The sequence below is a fragment of the Acomys minous genome, assembly GCF_964271855.1.
Source record: "Acomys minous genome assembly, chromosome: 18".
Taxonomy (NCBI): Eukaryota; Metazoa; Chordata; class Mammalia; order Rodentia; family Muridae; genus Acomys; species Acomys minous.
In genome coordinates, this window is record NC_140501.1 from 4135418 (window position 1) to 4159888 (window position 24471).

Genomic DNA, 24471 nt, shown 5'->3' on the forward strand with positions numbered 1-24471 from the left:
TGTTTAGAAGAGGCCGGGGACCTCTGGTGCTGTTCTATGACGGATTCTGCGAGATCCATAGTGCCATCTGCAGAGAACAGGCTTCCAAGACACCTACGACCCCCACCCCCAGCCCATGTGGTACCCTGTGTGATGCCTCCTCTTTGAGGATGGCTGGGGTTGCTTTTAACTCACAGGGTGCATCATAGGCGGTGAGGTAACATTTTCATAACTCTCTCCAGACACTATACACGCACGCTCACTGGCCCACAGTTAGGGACACTCTTTGATGCTTTTGAAGAAGTCATGTACCATGCCATGACATGCAGGAGCTTGTAAGGGATGGGCCGCATTGACGCTGAGTGGTCTCCAGTTCCCGGGAGCACTCTCCCACTGACAGCAAAAAAAGAAGAAAAAAAAAGCCTTTTGGTCCCCAAATCATCAGTAAATGAATTCTGCCAACAGGGTGAGCTTCTGGGTGGGGGCTTGGCTTAGGTACAAAGCTCCTTGATTCAGTCTGCAGGTCTCAGAATCACAGACCACGTACATTTCACAAAGAGAACACAGAACTCTGAGAAACGCTGAGACAACAGACACACAGTGTTTTAAGCCTCTAAGTTGATCTAAGTTGGTGGCAGTTTGTTATGTAGTGATTGATGACTAACAGCTCTTATGTGGCAGTCTTCCTCAGGAAGTTCTACAGAGCAATGGTGAGATGTGGGGACCCAGGGCAGTCTTCCTCAGGAAGTTCTACAGAGCGATCGTGAGATGCTCGGGTTCAGGGACTTCCCCAAAGAGTGTAGGGGAGTGAAGGGGGATGGAACATTGAGCCTGAGAAGATGAAGTCACACATGATCACTAATTGGTTTGTGACTTAGGTAAAGCTGTTTGCATTCCCTGGGTTCTGAGTTCTCTTCCATTTTTAATAATAAATTCTGATTTACACACTTAGTATGTCAATAGATTTGACATTTGTTGGGCATTTACTAGTGGGGCATATTGAATATTATCATGCTTTGTCTCACTTACACTTCAAAGCTGATCACGCTCACATTTTTTAATAGAGCTGCTTATAAAGAAATGCAAACTGAGGATTAGCCTGACCTAGGAGCTTACACAGGACCACACGGCTGGAAAGAGAGGAGCTGAGAATCCTTCCTGTGCTGTGCGAGACCAGAGCCCAGGGAAGTCTATTCAGGTCTCTAACTAGAAGCAATCAGAAAAGCAGAGATAGAGAGGCCTCAGAAAGGAGCACGGAGTTGCCATAATCAAGTGGAGAGCTACATAAGTGGTGATTCAATCTGACAGGCAAGACCACACAGATCCCCAGTGACAGCCTTGACAAAGTTAAATTGTCGGGCAAGTTCATCAGAGGCCATTTCAGAGTAGAGAGAAAAGAAGAAATAAGGAACCTGGGACTCTTTCTACCATGACTGAAACCCAGGAGCAAAATTGCCCTTTTCTGGTGCCTCAAATTTGTTTCCTTAACTTCAGATATCTTTCTGCACCTTTCTTGGTGGTCCTGATTCCCAAATAAACACATATGCAGACTGACTCGTTGTCCGCACGCAAAGGTACCTTCCTCCTAGGTCCCCTGTCCTCATTAAATGACATCACTCACAAGGTTTCAAACACAAAGCATCTTTTTGTTTATCTGTTAAATCAAAACACCTGGATCTGTTAATTTCATTTTTGAAATGTTGCATCAAAGCTTGCCTCCTCAGTGGAGCTCAGGCGTCTCTCTGGGGGGCTCTCCCTGACCTCTTTCCTGCTCTTCCCTTCCCAGCTTTCTACACTGACTGCAAAGGAACTTTCAAAAGTGCAAATCACTGCCACATTTCAAGCCCTTGAAAGACTCTCAGGCCACCAGGGGTGGGATGCATCTAAAAGTCTTCCATGTGGCTGGCAAGTCACCTCTTGCCTGGCTTCTGAATCCTTCTGGGTCTCCATCTCCTCTCCTTCCTCCTGACTTCCGAATTACAACATCGCTTATTTGACACAATCATTGCTGCTACCTAGGTTATTTCTTGCCACGTCCTTCTGTGTTTTCTCTACCTACTTGTCACATTCGGCCCATTCAAATGTTGCAGCCTCCAAGAAGCCCTCTGGTGACCGTTTCCAGGGCAGCCATATTGCACATGCCTAGAATCAGATTCAGATTGTTACCTGAGAGCTGTCAGTCAGGAAGAAAGCAGTGCACCTGGTCTCCTTGCTGGGATTCAAGACCGGTGTTAATCAAATGGATCTTTCTCTCAGTTTGGCATCAATCACATCTGTAGACATTAAGATATAAATTCCTTGATTATAAAAAAAAGGTCTGTATGCTTCACTCAACTTTGAATTCTTAGTCTACAGTAAATTAGAAATTAATCTTTAGTGGGTATCTGATGGAGTGGAGAGTTGGGTCACATCTTCTGCACTCCGTGGGAAACCACAACACCATAGAGCAGACAGCACATCTCCAAACCTAAGGAAACAATGCTAAGCAGCTGATTGGAATGCCATTTGCTGATGACGGTAGTGCGGAAAAATAGAGCCAATTCCTTCCAACTGGTTTTGATATACACACAAGGTATTTTTACTCTTGATAAAAATTCCAGTGGGCCTGAATCCAGCCACATGGAATGGATTTTGCTTTTTGTCAACTGAGGAGAAACTTGGCTGCTGCAGCACAATCCAAAACACGTCTAGAAGATAAATTGGTGTCTTAGTAGTTTTCTGGGAAACTGTAGGCAAAAGCTCAGTGGAGGCTAAAATATCCAAATCTAGATCAGTAGGGGAATTTATATATTAGGAAATTAGCTTCGCACCCACCTAGCATGGTGTCTTCCAGCTGAGGCCCTGGGAACACAGCTTCAGAGAGCCGAGATCCTAGTCTCCCTTCGGAGTTCCAGTTCAGGCACTTAACAAGAGGCACAAGAAGCTGTGGTGTTTCTAGACTTTTCTTGCCATTTCTCGTCCACTTTGGGGTACGTATGTGTGCATGCATAAGTGTGTGTGCATGCACGTGTGCACGTGTGTGTGTGTGTGTGTCTGTGTGTACGTGTGCGTGATGTATTTTTACCAGAAACGGGATTCACTACAGGGCTCTTGCTTGGAGCTGGCGATTAAAGGGCCAGACTGGGCTTTCCTCAAGGAGCTCTTCTTAGGATTCTGGTAACATATTTTCTCCCACCTTTCTAGAGTAGGGAGGTGGGATCCTGGGAACAGCTTGCGTTCCAGACTCACAGGATGACCACTCATTCCCAGACATGCCAGCACCCTGCGTATTCTTGTGCAGATGTTGCCAATGTTGTTTTCACTAGAGCTGACAGATCATACTAACAGGACCTTGGGCCAACATAACTGGGTTCTTTGGGAAAGACCCCAATAAGTATGTTTGAAATTCAATTTACGGATACGGTTAGTGGCTTTGGGTATGTGGCAGAGAGAAGCTTTCACGTTGAAACAGTGTTGATCAAACTTCTAAATATCATCTGGGACAGATTAAACCCGAGAGGCATTGTCATCTAGGTGAAGGGGACGGTTTAGCTATATGAATTAGGTGACACTGAGGACGGGCAGTATCCTCAGCATACATAAAGGCACTATTCCGAAGAGGCAGGGGCATTTCCCAGTGGAGCCATACGTCTGTGTGTTCAAGGTTATAATGCTGAATGCTTTCCCGGTTACCTACGAATAGCACCACGCCGGTAAATTCAAGTCCGTGTACGTTGCATGTGCACCCAGTGTTCTCCATGCGCTGGAGGTGTTTGAGACTAGGAGATGGAAAAATTAGGAGTACAGATTATCTCAAAGAATTGAAATAAATTGTTCAAATTCTCTGGGCCTCATGTTTTCTCACCCACGCACAGAAGATGGCCTGTAGGTGTGCTCTAGGCCCCTCTCCCCTTCAGCAGTGACCTTCTGCCCTTCGTACTCTAAGGTCCGTACCCATGACTACCTCACTGCAGGGTGCACTTACTGTTCCAAGCCAAAGGAGAGCAGCGCAGCAAAGCTTACAGTTTGTCCATGTTTAAGACAAGCTCCATGAGAGTCAGGGCTATAACTTAACTGTATTCTGAAGGTCCAGCATGCATTTTAGAAGTCTGAAGAAATTCGCACATGGGAGAAAATTTTCTAGTTAGAGTGATGGTTGAGAGGCATTGCCCAGCCATTTTCCTGGGTCCTCTTACAAAAGGGGTGGGGCCATGAGATTAGTTTTCCCCAACTGAATGTAAACTCAGGGGACATGTGTGCCCCTCATGACGTGTGGATGTTCCTTCTCAGCCCTACTGAGAAGGACGTGCTGACGGTGGCTGAGTTCCGGGCTCCAGGAATGTCTGTGTGGAACAGAATTCCATTTTCCCTTTGCATCAAGTTTTGAAGAACACAACTCTATGACATGAAACCCTGGGGACTGATTGTCATGGAAATTGCTTTCTTTAATGAGTATGTAAATAGTAACGACCAAAAGTCTCAGCAGCTGACAGAACCCAAAGGCTGTCACATCGCTTCTCTATGGTCTTTTCTTGGGAAGAACTGAGGGAGGGGGGCGCCCTAAGATGTTATTGCAAATGTGTTGAGAGACTAAAGGGTGGACTAAAGTCAGAATGAAAGGGAAATTTGGAGAAGAAAGCAAAATAAAGAAGGAAGAAAGGTAAAGGAGGAAGGAAGGAGGAAGAGAGGGAGGAAGAAGGAAGGAAGAAAAGAGGGAGGAAGAAGGAAGGAGGAAGAGAGGAAGAAAGGAGGAAGAGAGGGAGGAAGGAGGAAGAGAGGGAGGAAGGAGGAAGGAAGAAGTGTACCAGACAAGGCTGGGCAGCTCTATGGACAGTCTAAGCCTGGCCGAAGCCATCTTCACATCTTAGGAAAGTAATTGGAACCTGATGGTCTTTGGAAAAATTAAATGTGTTTTTAATAGTTACATAAAAACAGCACATCTTGGGATGCTATGTAATGTTCTCAGGCCTGAATATAATTTATTGCATAATGTTAAGATCAGGTTAAAATATCATTCTAAACATTTATTACTTCTTCATGATGAAAAACATGGAAAACCTTCCTTATAATTTTGGGGGTATTTTGTTTTTAAATGAACTGCTTAGCTGCTGTCTCTAGCCACCCTACTGGGTAACAGCACATTAGCGATGGCCTCGTGATGTGGAAAACAATCCAAGATTCTGATGCTCAGACTCACAGTCTCTGTGTTGCTGACAGGAGAAGTGAATTGAGAAAAACTAAACAGTTTTCTTCCTAGAAATGGAATGAGTCGGTAGCTTTGCTTGCATTTGAACATGTTTAGCTCTGACGTGTGTGGTTTTATCCCTCATACAGCCATGCCTGGCTTCGTGCTCACTACAATGTAGCAGAATGACAGGATGGCCTCTGTTGGTCTCGGGGAACTCCTTCACCCCAGAGCATCAGGGCTCTTTGCTTGCTCGGTGGGAGCAAACTCCAGGCCTCCTAGCATCTTACAGATTGTCCTGATGGAGCAGAAGGCACCGATGAGACTCAAAGGCAGCAGGACTCGGGGCCAAAGTCACACCCTCAGCACCTGCAGCCTGTTAGGGTCTTGAACACAGAACTCTGAGTGACAATCCGGACCTCCCTAGGCAACTGAGAACAAGTTGGTCACTCTCTTTTCTTTTCCACAGAAAGGCCAGGGCAGGTGGAAGTACAGGCCCTTCTGGGGGTCCACAGGTGGGTGGGTGGGGTCTTCTTTGTAGGTCAAAGGCTTGGAGCCTTCCTTGTAGGAGGACAGTTACAGAACGGCTTGGAGATGGAAAGAGTCGCTGTTGTCACAAGTGCAGGGACACACACCTAAATATAATCTACAAGGGCTCCTCTTGATGGTATTGTGTGACCAAGTTAGGGAGGAAGGAGGAGGAAGAGCAGGAGGAGGAGGAGCAGGAGGAGGAGAAGGAGGAGGAGGAGGAGCAGGAGGAGGAGGAGCAGGAGGAGAAGGAGAAGGAGGAGGAGGAGGAGGAAGAGAAGGAGGAGGAGGAGGAGCAGGACCAGGAGCAGGAGGAGGAGGAGAAGGAGGAGGAGAAGGAAGAGGAGGAGGAGGAGGAGGAGCAGGACCAGGAGCAGGAGGAGGAGGAGAAGGAGGAGGAGAAGGAAGAGGAGGATGATGATGAGGAGAAGAAGAGGAAAAGCATGAGGAGGAGAAGGAAGAGGAGGATGAGGAAAGGGAGGGGGAGGGGGAGGAAAGAAAAGACAGCAGAGCACACAAGTTGAAGTGCAGCATATAAGACCTGTTTGTGTTTACAAACATGAAAATTTGCTCTGAGCAGCAGAGCCAGAACCAGACCGAATTTGGATTTAGTTCTGAAAGAGCTGGTCTTGTCCTCTTCCTCAGATGACAGCCAGGATGAAAGCCTGTTTAGCCTTAAGAAGGTCAGTCACCATTACCGGCTGTGAGAGTACTAGATACACGGAATCCCAAGCAGCCAGGAGAGCCTGGAAGGGGAGTGGGCAGCGCTGGTGGAAGCTTGCATCTGAGGGGTGAGATCCAAGGGTTTCAGAATGATGAGTCTCTCCTGGGACCCCAGGCTCAGAGAATGGGCATCGTAGCCATCAAGGGCAGAGATGTGTCAAACACCCAGAACTGGCAGCTGGGGCCCTAATTCGCAGGCTGCTGGAGTGCCACCCTGCTGAGTGTGTTTTGGTAGTAGGTTTTGAGTTTGCAGCACTGCCTCCTCTTTAGGAGGGTGCTTTGAGATGCTCTGGCAAGGGCAAGGGCTCCAAGTAGCTTTTGTTTCTGTCCTCACAGAGACAGGAGGTGAGCCTAACAGAGAATGACCCAGATGTGTGAGTATCACAAAGTATCACACTTGGCCTGGATTCCTGCCGCTTCCAAACGCGGCTGTGTGCTCTGTCCACTTGGAAGTCTTTTCTGGAGCCCTTTTGAAAACATCCCCAGCCACACAGAATCAGCAAAGAAGTGGTAAGTTGCTTTCTTGAATAGTCTGCAAAGAGGTTCAGGCACAAAAATCTTCTAGAGGTTAGGGGCTTTTGTTCTTATAAACAAACACAGCCTGGCAAACAATTACTGTTTTCTCCTTTTGTTCAATGCAGTTCAGCCTTGCTCCCACATCTCCCTTCAACTAAATAATTTGGATGTCCTAGGGTTGATCTAACCAAGGTTGTGAGGGAAGAGATTTGCTTCACAACCTTGAAACGTTGTCTGTTTTTAACTCCTCCAAAGGTAGTTTGCTATCCAAGAGCATTCACAGCCATGGTCAGACTTTATGGAAGAAGCTGAGAGGGAAAAATGTTCCCTTTGCCCTCCCTCCTGGCTCTCTTACTGTCCTCACACATGCAAAGACTGGGGAGGGGGCCTGTAAAGTAATAGGCAGGGTGGTTGGATGCTACACCAGGGCCTGTGAGTGGTCAACTCATTGCAAATGAGCAGTGTCCATTTGGTTTCTAGGCCCCTCTCTATTTTTTTCTTCCTATTTTTAAGCTTTCAATATTCTTTATGATTAATGGATATGACAGAAAGCCTTTTATTCTCTCTTTGGGATTCTGTTTATGATAAAGAATAGAAAAAGAAAACCAACTTGCTGAGCTCCATGCATGCTAAGCTCAGAAGAATATGTAAAGAGAGTCAGGAAGGCACATGGGCAACTGGCCAAGGATGCACCTGGGACCTGCCTAGGGCGCAGCAGGGAGCAGAAGGGCTCAGACCTCACCTCCAGCTAGGAGCAGTCTGGAGTGCCTGCCTGGGATCTCTAGCTAGGTTATTTCAGCAGCTGACAGAATCCAAAGGCTGTCACATCGTTTCTCTGTGGCCTTTTCTTGGGAAGAACTGAGGTGGGGCTCTAAGATGTTATTGCAAATGTGTTGAGAGACTAAAGGGTGGACTAAAGTCAGAATGAAAGGGAAATTTGGAGAAGAAAGTGAAATGAATAGGGAAGGAAGGGAAAGGAAGAAGGAAGGAGGAAGAGAGGGAGGAAGAAGGAAGGAGGAAGAGAGGGAGGAAGAGAGGGAGGAAGCAGAAGGAGGAAGAATGTACTTTGTAGAACTTTCTACTCAAAGTAAAAAACACCAGTAGCAGCACTGACATCGTCTATAAGCTACTACAAGTGCACAGAACAAGTGGTTCTGAGGTAGGTTGTCGCCTTGGAAGCTTAAACACTATTTCCTGTCCAGTGCTTCTAGGCAAGCCAGCCTGGGCTAGAGCACTGGCCTCAGGGCTGCTCAAGGCTCCTCAGGGCACTGCCAGCATCAGATCTCAGCTGTACTGAGAAGTGCAGGAATTCCCCCTTCCCTAACCTTCCCTTCCCTTGCCTTCCCTTCCCTTCCCTTGCCTTCCCTTCCCTTCCCTTCCCTTCCCTTCCCTTCCCTTCCCTTCCCTTCCCTTCCCTTCCCTTCCCTTCCCTTCCCTTCCCTTGCCTTCCCTTCCCTTCCCTTCCCTTCCCTAACCTTCCCTTCCCTTCCCTTCCCTTCCCTTCCCTTCCCTTCCCTTCCCCTTTCCCTTCCCTTCCCTTCCCTTCCCTTCCCTTCCCTTCCCTTCCCTAACCTTCCCTTCCCTTCCCTTCCCTTCCCTTCCCTTCCCTTCCCTTCCCTTCCCTTCCCTTCCCTTCCCTTCCCTTCCCTTCCCTTCCCTTCCCTTCCCTTGCCTTCCCTTCCCTTCCCTTCCCTTCCCTTCCCTTCCCTTCCCTTCCCTTCCCTTCCCCTCCCTTCCCTTCCCTTCCCTTCCCTTCCCTTCCCTTCCCTTCCCTTCCCTTCCCTTCCCTTCCCTTCCCTTCCCTTCCCTTGCCTTCCCTTCCCTTCCCTTCCCTTCCCTTCCCTAACCTTCCCTTCCCTTCCCTTCCCTTCCCTTCCCTTCCCTTCCCTAACCTTCCCTTCCCTTCCCTTCCCTTCCCTTCCCTTCCCTTCCCTTGCCTTCCCTTCCCTTCCCTTCCCTTCCCTTCCCTTCCCTTCCCTTCCCTTCCCTTGCCTTCCCTTCCCTTCCCTTCCCTTCCCTTCCCTTCCCTTCCCTTCCCTTCCCTTCCCTTCCCTTGCCTTCCCTTCCCTTCCCTTCCCTTCCCTTCCCTTCCCTTCCCTTCCCTTCCCTTCCCTTCCCTTCCCTTCCCTTCCCTTCCCTTCCCTTCCCTTCCCTTCCCTTCCCTTCCCTAACCTTCCCTTCCCTTCCCTTCCCTTCCCTTCCCTTCCCTTCCCTTCCCTTCCCTTCCCTTCCCTTCCCTTCCCTTCCCTTCCCTTCCCTTCCCTTCCCTTCCCTTCCCTTCCCTTCCCTTCCCTTCCCTTCCCTTCCCTTCCTTCCCTTCCCTTCCCTTCCCTTCCCTTCCCTTCCCTTCCCTTCCCTTCCCTTCCCTTCCCTTCCCTTCCCTTCCCTTCCCTTCCCTTCCCTTCCCTTCCCTTCCCTTCCCTTCCCTTCCCTTCCCTTCCCTTCCCTTCCCTTCCCTTCCCTTCCCTTCCCTTCCCTTCCCTTCCCTTCCCTTCCCTTCCCTTCCCTTCCCTTCCCTTCCCTTCCCTTCCCTTCCCTTCCCTTCCCTTCCCTTCCCTTCCCTTCCCTTCCCTTCCCTTGCCTTCCCTTCCCTTCCCTTCCCTTCCCTTCCCTTCCCTTCCCTTCCCTTCCCTTCCCTTCCCTTCCCTTCCCTAACCTTCCCTTCCCTTCCCTTGCCTTCCCTTCCCTTCCCTTCCCTTCCCTTCCCTTCCCTTCCCTTCCCTTCCCTTCCCTTCCCTTCCCTTCCCTAACCTTCCCTTCCCTAACCTTCCCTTCCCTTCCCTTCCCTTCCCTTCCCTTCCCTTCCCTTCCCTTCCCTTCCCTTCCTTTTCTTTCCCTAACCTTGCCTTCTCTTCCCTAACCTTGCCTTCTCTTCCCTTCCATAACTTTCCCTCCCTTCCCCTCCCCTCCTCTCCTCTCCTCCTTCCCTTTTCTCTCCTCCTTCCCTCTCCTCTCTCTCCCACTCTTCCCCCCCATCTCCTCCTCCCCTCCCCTTTGCTCCTCCCCTCCCCTTTGCTCCTCCCCTCCCCTTTGCTCCTCCCCTCCCCTTTGCTCCTCCCCTCCCCTCCCCTTTGCTCCTCCCCTCCCCTTTGCTCCTCCCCTCCCCTTTGCTCCTCCCCTCCCCTCCCCTTTGCTCCTCCCCTCCCCTCCCCTTTGCTCCTCCCCTCCCCTTTGCTCCTCCCCTCCCCTTTGCTCCTCCCCTCCCCTCCCCTTTGCTCCTCCCCTCCCCTTTGCTCCTCCCCTCCCCTTTGCTCCTCCCCTCCCCTCCCCTTTGCTCCTCCCCTCCCCTTTGCTCCTCCCCTCCCCTTTGCTCCTCCCCTCCCCTTTGCTCCTCCCCTCCCCTCCCCTTTGCTCCTCCCCTCCCCTTTGCTCCTCCCCTCCCCTTTGCTCCTCCCCTCCCCTTTGCTCCTCCCCTCCCCTCCCCTTTGCTCCTCCCCTCCCCTTTGCTCCTCCCCTCCCCTTTGCTCCTCCCCTCCCCTTTGCTCCTCCCCTCCCCTTTGCTCCTCCCCTCCCCTTTGCTCCTCCCCTCCCCTCCCCTTTGCTCCTCCCCTCCCCTTTGCTCCTCCCCTCCCCTCCCCCTGTCCCTTCATTTCTCTTCCCTCCCTACTTTCCTTTCCCAGTTTCCACTTAGTCTCTCCTCTAGAAAAAATATAGTAGGGTGGTATCAGAGCTCCAATCTGAATTATTTCTAAGAAGCAGCACCAAACCCCCCCCCCACCAGGGACCCTTATAAAACATAGGCTCTTGAGCCTTACCTGGGCCTAAGAAAGAGAAGCTCAGGGGTCAGGCCGACGAGCATGTTCCAGCAAGCTTTGCGGCAGTTGGCCGGCTTTGAGCGCTGCGCACACTGGAAGGACCAGAACAGGAGAACGCAGCGAACCCACTCGGTTCTTCTGCGGAGCCTCCTGAGCCTGCGTGGATAGCCACTACCTGTGGACCAGTGGAGGCAAATGGCGTTCTGGGCTCTGCATGAACGCCTCCAGCAAGCCTTTCTAAACATATCGTGTGCTGCTAAAATGATTAGACACTAACATGACTGGCTCAGCAGCACACAGATGGAGAACAGCTAGAGGTAAAAACATTATTATACCGGATTATATTGTAACATTTATATGCAAATGTTGTACTTTGGGCGTATTCTCTCCCCACTTGACCATCCTTTCTTTTTAAGCCCTCCCCCTCCTGTTTGTCACTCCTGACAGTTTGGTTCTATTCTCACTTTGTGTCACCTGTACAAATATGAGTTTATATACCTCTAAAGTCTAGGACACTTGAGTGGGAGAAAACATCTACTATTGTCTTTCTGAGACTGACTTAATATGGTTACCTCCAGCTGCATTCATTAGTCTGCAGATGATGTGGCACCATTCTTTCTGGCTGAGAATTCTCCGTTGTATGTATCAGACGAATTTTCCTTGTCCATTCCTCTGATGTTGGGCCCCTGGGATGGCTCCGTAACTTAGCAATTGTGAACAGTGATTTTGACCGTCAGTGTGCAGGTGTCTCTAATATGCTGATTTGGATTCTTTCAGGTAAATTACCAGGAGTGGCACAGTTGGGCCATTTGGTAGGTCTGCCTTTAATCTGTTTTGACTTTTTTAAAATTAAAAATGTATATATCGGGGACATGGTGCATCAGTATACAGATGTGGCTGGTCTGAAATTTGCTATGTTGACCAAGCCGGCCTCAAATTCATAGAAATTCTCCTGCCTCTGCCTCTTGGGTGCTGAGATTAAAGGCATATGGCGCTATACCTAGCTCTTTAAAAGTCAAATAGAATCACATCACTTTCTCCTTTACTTTCCTCGCTCCAGTCCTTCCCATGACTTTCCTCTTAAAATAGCAGATTTGTTTATTATTATTACACATATATAGTTATATGCATGCACAGATATATAAACAAATGAGTCTGTTTTTGTTTGTGTGTATAAGGATTCAGGGCTGACTACTTTGTATTGGATAATCGGGGGGGAGGGGGGTGTCCTTTTCTGGTTTTGGAAATAGAAGTAATTTAAAAGCATTCCAGGTGATGATGACTTAAGTCAGTACTTTTTATAGTTTCTTGAGCAGGTTCATTTTCAAATAGGTCTGGCTAGGAAACTAAGAGACACATTTTTTAACAAGCTCTCAAACGATGTCATGTTGAGTAGGCCCCTCCAGCTACATTACTTACAAAGCTGTGATTCAAACTTTGCCAGTCTCTCTCCCTATCTTCCTATAGCAAAGTCTGCTCATTCTTCAAGGCCAGGTGTCACACTGTCTCCTCTACTTACTGGTCTCCCCAGTCTGAACATGCCTCTGTTTCCATGATTTCTTATGTCACTTCCTGTAGGGGAATTTTAATCCAGCAACATGGCTGCTTAGGCCTTCTAGGTCTATGTGATCAAGTGGGAATGAGGGCACACCCTTAATATAAGCCTTTAATCCAAAACAATTGAGGGACAGACAAAATGATGAACCAGAGAAAGAGTTGACAGGATAGGATAGGCCCAACTCTCACAAGAAAGGCACAGGAAAGAGAAGAGACTTAAGAGGAGTAAGGGAGAGAGTAGAGAGAGTTGGGAGTCAGTCGAGAGGTGGTGAAGTGGAGGCGAGTTCACGGCAGTTCACTTGGTGGCAGTTCAGTTCATGGAGTTCAGAGGCAGTTTTACCAGGACAGTTTTCTAGAGACAGGTTGAAAAGAGAACAAGCTAGAGAACAAGAAGGAGCCAGAAGACTAATAAGAAACTGGTAGACATTCCCCATCAGAGAAATGCACCTGAAAACAAATTGTTGATAAATGAAAGATCAATTATGGTTAAAAAAAGTTTCAATTGTAGAATTATTTCAAAAGATGGCCTATTGTATGTACGTTAAAGAAGAGTTGATTTTCTTTTCTTCTTATGTAGCCCTTGTTTTGCCAGCCAAGAAAATTAATGATCATTACTTCTGCAAGACATGAGACTCTTAATCTGGCCCAGTACTCTACGATAGTGGAAGACTTATAACGGTGGCGTTGGTTCTGAGTCTCTCTGGCTCGCAGAACAATGAAACTAAAAATGAAAAACTGAGCCCAGAGAGGCTGGGATCAAAGTCAACATGATACAAGAACAAAGAAGGTGGAAATTTACCAGAAATGCTGAGGTCTAACGTGGGGAGTAGAACTCTGTGCACAAACGAGAGTTTAAACGGAGCGATGGAGTCGACAGGACCACGCAAGGGAGTTGTCATGGAAACAGTCACTGGAGAGCATGCAATAGGATTTTGGAAACTGATTAACACAAGTCTTGATGGTGAAAAGGAGGTTGAAAAAAAAGATGAAGCCAGGACTGAAGACTTACGTGGCCATTGTGGCGAGGAGAGAGCACATCATCGTTACAAGATGGAACAGGACAGATCTGAGAGGCAGATCTGCCCAGCCAGGATGCCCATGAGTAAATGTGCTAGAAATTGCCTTTTGTGGCATCAGAGAACTCATGACTCAGCCGGCAGCGCAATGTGATAGGTGGGTGGACTCTCTTAAAAATATTTCCAAGAAGAATAGGTAGTGTGTCCATATCTTTCTTTTAGCAGAGATTACTTACACTTAAATATTAAGAGGGGAGGCCAGTAAAAGAAAAAAATTGCTGCTGTACTATTTTGGTATGATTTCTGCGGTCTGTTTTGAATGTGGACATGAGGGCTGCCCAGGCATCATAGTGACTGATTTCCCTGCTTTCTGCTTGAAACAGATCCTGGCATTAAATGATTACACGGACTTATGACACTGGCACGCATAATGCACATGGACTGGCTTTCCACCAATTACCTCTTAAAGAAGGCTCTGTACTCCTAGATGTGCACATGTGGTTATGAAATTTTTCCAAAGAGGAAAAGCAGAGCGTGAGCCAGAGGAAAGAAAAGACTCTTTCAGCATCACAGAGGAGCTCTGGGGGAAACAAGAAACAGCACGGGTGTAAGAGGCCCAGGTTCCCTGAAATACAGACTAAGAGCTTCAGCAGGGCAGTAACTAAGCTCCTAAAAATACTGCGAATGAGTGAAGAGAGAGAGAGAGAGAGAGAGAGAGAGAGAGAGAGAGAGAGAGAGAGAGAGAAACATGCACAATTCAGTGTGTCGCAGGCAAAGGGCGGGTAATGTCAGGAGTCTGAAGGTCGGCCACTGATTACTTTAGTCCAGTGTCAAGCTACTGTGTTAAGCAATGCAATGGTTAAGCTTTGCGACCCCCGTCTACAAGGGGCTGGGGTGAAACGATAGACTAGAAAAGGGCTGCAAGGAGTTGAAATGGTATTTATTGGCTCAGCGCTCTAACCATGGCAAGCCTGGCTAGAGGGAGGAGCATGGGTTGGAATGTCAAGTTCAGACTAGAAGTCAAAGGGAAGAGGTTGGAAGCGCTGAGGCTCAGAGGCAAGATCCAGGGTGTGGTAGCCAACTTCGGTCATCCTTTGTCAACGTGGGATAAACAGTTAGTGATTAACAGCCAAAAGTAAGCAAAGAACTGCAAGTTTCCAGGCAGGAGTGGGTGTCAGCGTTGGGTCACAGCAGCCCTTTGCTTCCGATGGTCTGTCCCGTTCATAGCACGACCTCAGGGGGCAGCGCAGCCAAAGGCCGAGAGCTGACGAGTAAAATGTTAAGATGGAGCCAAGGCGGTGCCACATGGGCTGGGAGCCACTAGCATTTACTTCCTGAAGAGATGCAAAATCTAACCCGGGGTAAGAAGCAGAGACAGAATCCTGCAGCTCTATAGGGCTGTAGCGGGGACACAAAGGCTGTGCCCCAGCCCCCTGAAAGTTGGGCTTGGCTTAAGCTCAGTCCCTAGTCACCATGTACCTGATGTGGTAAAAATAGAAAGGAATGCAATTATTTCCAGCAGAAATTATCTAACGTGAGGAGTTCAGGACTTGTGGATCTCTCCGGTGTGCACTGATGACTTCGCACCGCTGACCACGTACCTGACAGAAGGTCCTTGAAGGAAGAGACATGGAAAGTACGGAGCAGCAGTTCAGATCATGGTGGCCATGCTGATGCCATGGTAGACCAGGGTGCACAGAGAGAGTCAGGCACCAGGAGCCAAGGGTAATAGTGGTTGAAGGCCCACTCCTAGCAACTTACTTTTACCAACTAAGCCACACCTCTTGAAAGTCCCACAGCCTCTCAGTACAGCGCCCCCTGCTGGGAAAGAAGTCTTCAGACCAGGAACCTGGGGAAGACACGGCCGATGGAAACTAGAGCAGAAGGCCAGGAAACCGAGGTCTGTGAGAGCTGTGTTTTAAATTCAGGACAGCTAACAAACATGACTTGTCAATTTAAAATTTTAAAATAATAATGAAAGAAACAACAATTTAGGTAAGCAGACAAGGAACTGCAGGGCCGCAATGCCCCGTGTGCTTGCTGCAGCCCTGCAGGCAGTATCTGCTGGAGTCCTGGAAGCCATGCGCAGCAGGCTGGACCCTCGGCGAGAGGAACAGTGAACCGGCTGTCTCTTCTACCTCCACCTCTCCCTTGGGGCTTTTCATTGGCAGAATCCAAGCAGGAACTCTGGCAGGGTTTCTGGGGGAATTTAGTTTCCAGATGTTGCAGCCTCTGAGTCAGAGACGACACATGGCCACAGGCCCTAAAGCGAAAGGTTTCAATTATAGGGTGATGTCACGGGAGGGAGGTGAGATTACAAGTGACCCCTGTGGGTGAGAGGGCAAAGGGGCCTTGATGAGGCTGAGCACGGGTGGAGGGGTTGTGGGGAAGCAAAACCCGAGGAGTTGGTAGCTGTAGAAGATGTCACGGCAGCAGCGCTCCTGTCTGTGGCCGACGTATGGCAACGCTCCTGGGAGTAGAGGGACCGTGAGACAAGCAAGGCAGAGTGACAAGGTGGTGGAAGTGTTACCACCTCGGAGTGTGACAGGATGTTCTTTGTTTCAAACTCTCAGTAGGGCACACATAGAAAATAAAAGTACCATTGATGGGGCAAAAAAAGCGATCAGAAGAAAAGGCCCAGAGCAACCTTTTTTGCTGATAGTGGTTTTTTTTTTTTTTAATTTTTAAAAAATTTTTATTTTGTTTTTTCAAGACAGGGTTTCTCTGTGTAGCCTTGGCTGTCCTGGACTCACTTGTAGACCAGGCTGGCCTCGAACTCACATTGATCCATCTACCTCTGCCTCCCAAGTGCTGGGATTACATGTGGGAACCACAGTGCCCGGCCTTTTGCTGATAGTTTGAGAGTGTTTCTGTGCATCAGACATTCTTGCAGACTAGGCAAAAATGGAAATAGAGTCTGGATAATTGTGTTGGAATTGACGGTTGAAGGGTAGGAATATGGAAGGAGTTAGACAAGAAGCGTATGGGACCTATGACAATGAAGTGACAGCAGGCAGAAGGCTGGAGCAGCCGGGACTCCACAGCCTGTAGCGTGAGTAGCAGCCTTGAGACCTCGCATCATGGACCGGACGTGGAATGTGCACGTTCAGTGTGGCATGCATAACTACAGACGGCGGTGAGTAAGATGAAGGTGGAGGTGTTCCTGGTGAACCTACAGGAGGCCTTTACATGCAACGAGAGCGAGTAACACTCTACGCGTGTGAGTTTGGAGCCACTGAAAATGACCTGTAATCTACAAAAACAAACAAACAAATAAACAAAAACCACGTTTCTCTGTCTTATTCCCAAATGGAGCTTGGTGCCTGAAATCCCACACTTAGCGCTTCAAACTGTTGGCTTTAAGTTAAAGCCCCTTAACCTGTTGTGCTGCCCGCCTGCCTGCAGCGTGGAGCACTGAGACTTACCCTGTCAAGCTCACGGTGAAGACAGTTGGCGCATTTATACACACCAGTGTTGATCCGTACTCAGGGCTCCACGTGCCTGGTACGCGACTTTCCGTGTGGAGACGGTAACAGCTTTCACCCCAGACAGGGCACCAGTGAGAGATCACAGAAGCGAGTCTACTCGACTAACTCCAGCTTGACAAGCCAAGGAATTTGTTGGAGTTACATACAGAGCCATGGGCAATGGCTTCCTTGAAAGGACGTGAGTGGCTTGAAAGCAGCTGCATCCACAAAAACGGCTTACCAGAGCTGAGTCCCCTAGACTCCTTGCCCAGCTCAAAGACAGTCCCACTATAGGGTCTCACCTTCCACAGCAATTGCTTATCGCTTACACAAGCTGCAACAGGGCCTGTCGCTGTAAACTTCCACTGTCAGTCTGACAAAGGCCAGAGTCATCTGTCTGAGGGAGACTCCGCTGGCGAGTTGGACAGATCAGATTAGCCTGTGGCCATATCTGTGAGGAAGTGTCTTGCCTGTGGATTGCTGTCAGAGGGCACAGCCCCCTGTGGTGGTGGCATTCCCCAGCCTGTGGTCCTGGGCTATATTTAAAAAACTGGCCGAGAATGAGGAAGTGAGGAAGCCAGCACGCAGTTCCTCTGTGATTTTTGCTCTAGATTCCTGCCTCAGGTTCCTGCACCTCAGAGATGACCTTCTACCTGGAAGTGTAAGCTGAGACAAATACTTCCCTGCTCCAGGTTGCTTTTGGTCATGGTGTTTATCACAATGACATGAAGGAAACTATGGCGGGGGCCATGTCTAATAAGTCCTGCTGCGCTTCCTGCTAAGTTTCATGGGCTTGCTGAGCCTTGCAAGTATTGCTAGCTTCTTAAGAATCTTAAGAGCCCCTGCCTTCTCTCGTCTCTCAAGGAGGGAGTGTTTCAATTCTGAAGAAAGAGCTATAAAACAGAGCCCCCTGAGGAATCAGGGCTGGAGGGATCAGTGGGTCCTACACAGAGAACTGATGGCCAGAGAGACACTCAGCATCCATGAGCGTGGAGAAACTTGCCATGGCGTATGCCTTCTGCCTTCATAGGCTCCCTTCCGGCCTTATTGTTTTTCTTTTATTCCTTTAACAATTTGACTGTTGAAACCCCAGGGAATTCTAAGCCTGTTTCTCCCACCAAAAGGAGAGCAACTCACTGGTGAGATCACAGGTCCATTAAGATTGAGTGCTGCATCTCCATTAAAAGCCATCATGATTTACATCATAAGACAGAGTAAAGAAAAAAAAAAGAGAAAGCACTCTCTCAGAGAGGAAGTGTACAAAAGACTCATTCAGGGCTCTCTGAATTAAGACAGAATAGTACTCCACCAAGCACAGAGAGAAAACAAGGCACAGAGAAAGTTATTGACTGAGCAAAGCAAGGCTGAGGACCCTGCGCCAGGTGAGTGGCGTGTGTGACTCACAGCTTAGTTTTGGGTAGAACAGGCAGAGCTGCAGAGAGACACTTAGGTTGAGCATCCTGATGGAGCAAGGGCTCCCGCTGCTGCTGTGTGGCTGCAGAGGCCGCACTGAAGCACACGTGGGCCATTATCATTACATTAATGGAGTTGTTGAGAACCACCCTCTGGCCAGCTAAAAGCTCTAAGTGGAGGAAAATGTTGTTCATCTTGACCTTTCTCAAAATGTTTGGGAAAACAGTCCTGTGACAGGAACTATACCATGTAGCTCCTAGGAACACTGAACTAAACCCTAAATTAGTAGTGCCCAGAGATCAGGGAGAGTGTGGGGGTGACGCCTTCTCTGGACTGTGAAGCTTCTCTTGTTTGTGCCTTATTTACTCAGACAAGCACCAAGAAGAGAGACCAGCTTAAAGGACGGGGACACATTCTGGGAATTATCTGTGGAGATGATCGGCACTCACCCTCCCCGGAGGGGTCACTTTGCTAGTGTGTGAGAGAGGAGGTTTGTACGAACTCACAGGAGTCAGTTGTACCATTTCTTCCTGATTTCCCATTCGGTAACTTCATAGGAGCTTGAAATTGGCCACAATGAGAGTGTTTACACTGTCAGAATTGCCAGATGTCACAAATCAGGTCGTTCCTTTTATTTTTCAGTTCTTGGCTTATCTCCCCCGCCCTCCTAGAAAGTATTAAATATTTATCAGTATTCTTCTGGAATTTGATTGGAAGATAATTTGGCCAGTAAAGCAGCCACAGCCTTCCAAAACTCTGGCTGATGGCTTTCTGAGCACAGGGAGGGTCAAGTCAGTGACTAGGTGGAACTCTGCAGGATTTGGAAAAAAGGAAAGGACTCCTGGAAACACACCTGTGTGATGTAGTCACCGATGAGTCACTATTTTTGGAACTACATGGTAGGTGTCCCTCAGAAGTGGTGCAGGCACCTTTAGGGATAAGACCACAAGATAGACACTGTTCAGACATGATGTGGGCTTCTTTCTCATTTGACCAAGGACGTCAGATAAAGGATGAGATCCAGAAAGCCAGGCCTCAGAAGGACTAGCTTTCAGGGCATTTTGACTGTTAACCAGTTAATTTCTACTGCCTATAGCGCTCAGACAGAGGACAGTTGGGCTCCAGGATGCATCTGTGAGCCCGGGCAGAGCAGTGATGCTCTCTGAACTGTGGGCTGGGTAGGGGTGGGACATTCGAGGCTCCTCAGATGTGCTGATTGGACACCTGTGATATCGGTGGCGGCTGCTTCAAAACACAAAGACTGAGGAGTGCCTTTCCCGTCCCACACCAGGGTTCTGGGATTCTTCTGAAAAGACACATATTAACTTTAATGTGAGTTTTGACTAGAAGAGCAAAAGCTGTGAGACAGATTACGGAGTATAAATTGGAGGTTCTTCGGCAAACTAAATTAGAACCAGCATATGGCCCAACTACACCATGTCTGTGTTATTTGCTCAAAGAATTGTAAGTCAACACACCACACACACACGTGCACATTCCTGTGTACTGCAGTGCTGTGTTCAGAACAGCCAAGTTATGGAAGCAAGTGAGGCATCCATCAACAAATGACAGGGTTAAAAATGTGGCGTGTGCACACAACGGAGCTTTGGTCAGCCACAAGGAGGAACAGAGTTGTATTATTTGTTGGAAAGTGGATGCAACTGGGCATCACCACAGGAAGTGAGGTAAGTCAGAAAAGCACATGGTTACACGTGTCTTCTCGTTTGCACATCCTTGGGAGCACATAAACACGGAAGCCATACATGTGAAAGCGAAAAGAAGGGGAGGGGCAAACAGGAAGAATGGAGAACTGGAAACAGAGAGGAGAGAGTGTGTGGGCGGTGCATACGGTCATGGTGCTTGATATACACAGAGAAAGTGTCTTTATGACATAATCTATCTAATGACATTATACCAAGAAAAAACTGGCTTGGAAGACAACAGAAAGCAAACGTATTTTATTCCACTTTGAGGGAGAAGTCTGTTTGTTTGAAGGAGCCTGGGACAAGCCTGCCTTTGTCTGACAAAGCCCTCTGTGTAAGTCCCTGTAAGCCATATGTGTTTAAGGTGGAGAGGATCGGCTCAGGGGATCAGCTCAGAGCTCTGCAGAGCGTTAGAGCGCTTCCTATTTTAAGCGGCTGTCTGGCAGTGGTATGCCATTGTCACAGGGCAGCCAAGCATGAGAGTGCTTCGACAGCGCTGGTCGGCCCCCATCCTGAGACTCAGGCTCGCAGGAATGTCTTCCCGAAGGCCACGTGCAGCCATGGGCTTTGCAGAGGCAGATCACTCAGCCGATGACGACTTAATCTGGAAGTCAATTGGCTTCTGAGGCAGTGCTATTCACGTGTTCCGAGAAGTTGCCAGTCTAGGGGAGCTGCTTCGGGAGGAGGGGACTTCACAACCATGAAAAGAAACAAGATATGGGCACTAGCCAACAGGAAGTACTGCTGGCTTTCACACCTGGCAACCCCTGCGGGTCGGGTCTCAGCTGTTGGAACCTGCATCATGGAAGGCTGGGAGGGGCCCACAGCACGTAAGCAGGAGGATGCTGTCAACCAAGTTACTGTCATGGTTTGACAGCAAGCTGAGCAATACTCGAGCTCCTGATATGGAACCTGGGCCATCTTGGACCACATGGTACAAGGGAGACAGGCAGGCCCCACTGCAGTTCCTCGGTTTGTTTATATAGGTGGTGGGCAAGAGGATGTCCTCAGACCTTGGAACTGAAGAATTGAGTCTGAGACTTAGAGCTCTCTACTACATGTTAGGTAACAAATAGGTTGTATAACTTCTCTCTTCTATCCTTTCCATTTTTAAAAAGCACCCTTTGATAACACTCTGACGACGTATTATCTTCCCCAAACCTGCTACAACACGGATGTCTTCAGTCACAAGCCTGATTGACAACACACTATGTTTTAGCGGCTCTTCAAGAAGGGTTCTAATCGGCACTGAGCCCTAAACAGTGACAAATATCGGAGCAGCTGCATCTGCTGCACCTGCACCATCAGCCAAATCATCATCATCATCATCATCATCAGCAGCAGCAGCAGCAGCAGTAGCAGAAGAGGAATCCGCAGCAGCAGCATCCGCATCCACAGCATCTTCATCCGCATCTGCAGCAGCATCCCTCGGAAAAGCCCTTTTAGGAAGCATCATACCAGAGACACTCAAGGAGCTACAGGTGAGTAGAGCTCCCAGCAAATGGGAAGGCAGGAGAGAAATTGACAAAAGGCACCAAGCTGTGTTGCTGCGCAGCCGTCTCCCCCCTCCCTTGAGACAGTTGTACGGAAACATTTCAACATGTTTATTGGGCTGCCCAACCCTATTTAGTGAGAAATGATTGCTCTTTGCTTCCTGTTGCCATGCTCGAGCGATACTATGGCAACCAGGCTGCACAAATGGGGAGAAGAGAGCAGGTGCTGCTTAGCAACTTGAAGGTTTTTTAAAAGGCAAGTACTCATTTTTAACAGTAATGGTTTTTAAAATGCCAGTTTTGAGGAGTTAAAAAAAAAAAAAGAATATTAGAGACAGCAAACGGCAATGACAGTAGAGGGACTAAATAAGTGACGGGGCTGGGGGTGGGTGGGTGGCGTGTCTTTCAGAGCTGTTCTGACATCATCACAGGAACTGTGGGAACAGCTGGGTTTCTGTTCACACAGGTGAGTGGTGCCACCAGGGCTGGCCAGCCAGCGGGGCGAAGCTGGGCTAGTGGTAGGCAGCTCGATTTCAAACGGAATTCTTCCTATGGCATCTTAGAAAGGAGCAAAATGTCACCTGGAAATTGGAGGGAAAAGGAATAAATGAAACAGTGTAGACTGCCAAAAAGGTGACCATCTCTTCCTCAGGTAAGAACTCAGAAGGGGGGGAAAAACAACTTTGTATTTATTTCCAAGATAAAGTTTAATTGCTCTCTATAGGATTTATTTGTTCATTAATTCACTCATTCATTCATTCTAAACAAACAACAGGTGACGACAGGTGACAAACAGAAGACAGGGTGGAGTTTGGTGTCTAACCCACTGGAGGTGCCTGGTTTTGGAGGAATTCTGTGGGAAACTCAGACCTGGATGGGATGTGACCGTGTAGGGGAGACCACTGCTGTGCCTTGACATGGATAGGGACTGAGTGGGAAAACGCGTCTCAAGAAAGATGAGGATGCCAGTTCAACCAAGGCCACGGGAAGCAAAGATGGCTACTGCCCCTCTTCCCATTCCCTACTGTCACTTTGCCTGCCTGTCCAGCCAGCTACCCACAGGAACAGAATAGCATAAAGTCTGCTCACTCCTGGGACTTACTGGATGTTCACTGGCAGGCAAGCACAATACTGTAGGTTCAATTTTCTTAACCAATATATTTTATTACAACTTATTAACCGAGCATACATCACTTATAACCTGACTAACCAAAACAATAGTAAAAGAGGATTAAAGAACACAACAGCAAAACCGTAAGGATATCAGTTCCAAGGAACGATTCTCCTGGCGTAATCAGCAGGATTTCCCCTGCTGGAACCTGGAGTAACCAGAACCCAGAACCTCAGCAGGAGCCACAGCCGGAGCCCCGAAGCCTTCCCTTGAGTGGTTCTCTCTAGGAGCATCTCGAAGTGGAGTGATGAACAGCCAAAACTATCCTAAGTCTCCAAAAGCCCCAACTCTAGTTCTGGGCTTATTTATAATATATATCTCCTCCCAGAGTCTGTTCATGGGATCTTTTCAGCTGGCAACAATCAAGCTCCCACACAAGGTGGTTGGTCTTCTAGAGGATTAACCTCACCTGTTCTCTCACAAGACCATTCACCATCCCACACTTGGGAAACAGGTTTATCTCTCCTTCACAACACTGTGAAAACTTCCTGTCAGACTGAAGAATGTTCCGTGAGGCATACCTGACACAATGGGTTACTGTCTATTATGCATTTTCCGTAATTAATTCCACTTAAGAGACACCATTCAAGGCAGACCCAAGGTCTGAATTAGACCAGACTCAAGGATCTGAGATTTTATCTTCTTGAGAACTCTGCAGGGGAGGTCGAAGGAGGTGACGATAGAGGAGAAAGGGCCAGCTGTCTGAGTTTGCAGCTCCTCAGTCATCCTGTGACTCTCCAACCCATAATACCACAGTGGCTAAGGCCACTGAGTGGCCATCCCATGCTGGCCTCCCTGATGTCCTGCAGGGCCTCGGGCTGCCTGGTCCTGGTGCCTGCCTCCCAGAGGAGGCCACTACTGCCTTCCTTCCACGTTAATAACATGGTGCTGGCAAGACAAGTGCTGCTTTGAGGTCCAGTGGTCACATTCATGTTGTGATCTTCTCACTGTTTGCACTCACTGCTAATTGTAGCTGTGTGATGAAAAACAGTAAACAGCCTGCCTTCCCCAGAGTTCCACTTGACTTGAAGGATCTAGGGTTTCCCCTAAAGCTCACAACACCAGCATTCACCAGGCATTTGTTTTAAGGGTCTTGGGAGTCTCTGCTCTTACTGTCAATGTGATGAATAAAAGATGACTGTTTGTCTGGGTCCTAATTGACATTTTGCTCTCTCATCTGTTTGTCCATCAGCCCTATTCCCATCCTTATGGTGTGCTCTAACGCGAGGCTCTCAGGCCTTCAGATGCCCTTTCCATCAAACTGCGGTGACCTTACCACAGGGGCAAACCACATCTCTCTGTTGTTCATAGTCATGACTGAGAATCATCATAGTACTTTGACATTTACAGTTCACACCACACACACACACACACACACACACACACACACACACACACAGAGAGAGAGAGAGAGAGAGAGAGAGAGAGAGAGAGAGAGAACCCAGTGGGCTTTAAAAGCTGACATCACAGAGAAAGAGAGGAGGGAGAGAGAGAGGGGTGGGAACCCAATGGGCTTTAAAAACTGCACCCCCATCTTATAAGTAATATGACTCTGAGGGAAGAAGTCTTTAGCTTGGACTTGTCTGGGAACTAGAAAGAAGCCAGCACGGTTTGAGATAAGGTCCCAGCCCACAATTCCCTGTTCTTCCCAGGAAGTGGGCATCCTCCTCTAAGGAATCAGATATGTTGAGCTTACGCCTGCCCCTCAGAAGGAGGCCAAACAAATACACTCAAGTGTTTTTTTTCCTCCAAATATTAGCCCTTCAAATATTTGAAGGCAGTCCTGGGCACCTCCCAGGCTGTTTCCCAGACTTTCAAGTACACAGAAACCATCAGGGAGCCATGACGCTGCAGCCTAGCATCCAGCATTGACGATCAAACACTCCCCACCTGTTCCCAGGTCAGTTGCTCAAAGGAAAAACTAAATTGTGCGATGTCTTTCAGACCAAGAAGTCTTTCAATGTCATTTCAGTTTCCTTTTCTCTA

The 24471-nt window shown here is 48.4% G+C and overlaps 2 long non-coding RNA genes across 2 annotated transcripts; one reads left to right on the forward strand and one right to left on the reverse strand.

Annotated features, from left to right (window-relative positions):
• Positions 1 to 202: 202 nt before the first annotated feature.
• LOC311589278 lies at positions 203 to 14996 on the reverse strand. The gene is made up of 5 exons (XR_014776481.1): positions 14840 to 14996; positions 3652 to 3737; positions 2794 to 2881; positions 2146 to 2252; positions 203 to 372 (listed from the first exon to the last, which is right to left on the reverse strand). It is a non-coding gene; the product is annotated as an uncharacterized lncRNA (long non-coding RNA).
• Positions 14997 to 20059: 5063 nt separating this feature from the next.
• LOC311588886 lies at positions 20060 to 23646 on the forward strand. The gene is made up of 3 exons (XR_014776352.1): positions 20060 to 21302; positions 21781 to 21966; positions 22090 to 23646. It is a non-coding gene; the product is annotated as an uncharacterized lncRNA (long non-coding RNA).
• The last annotated feature ends 825 nt before the right edge of the window (positions 23647 to 24471 follow it).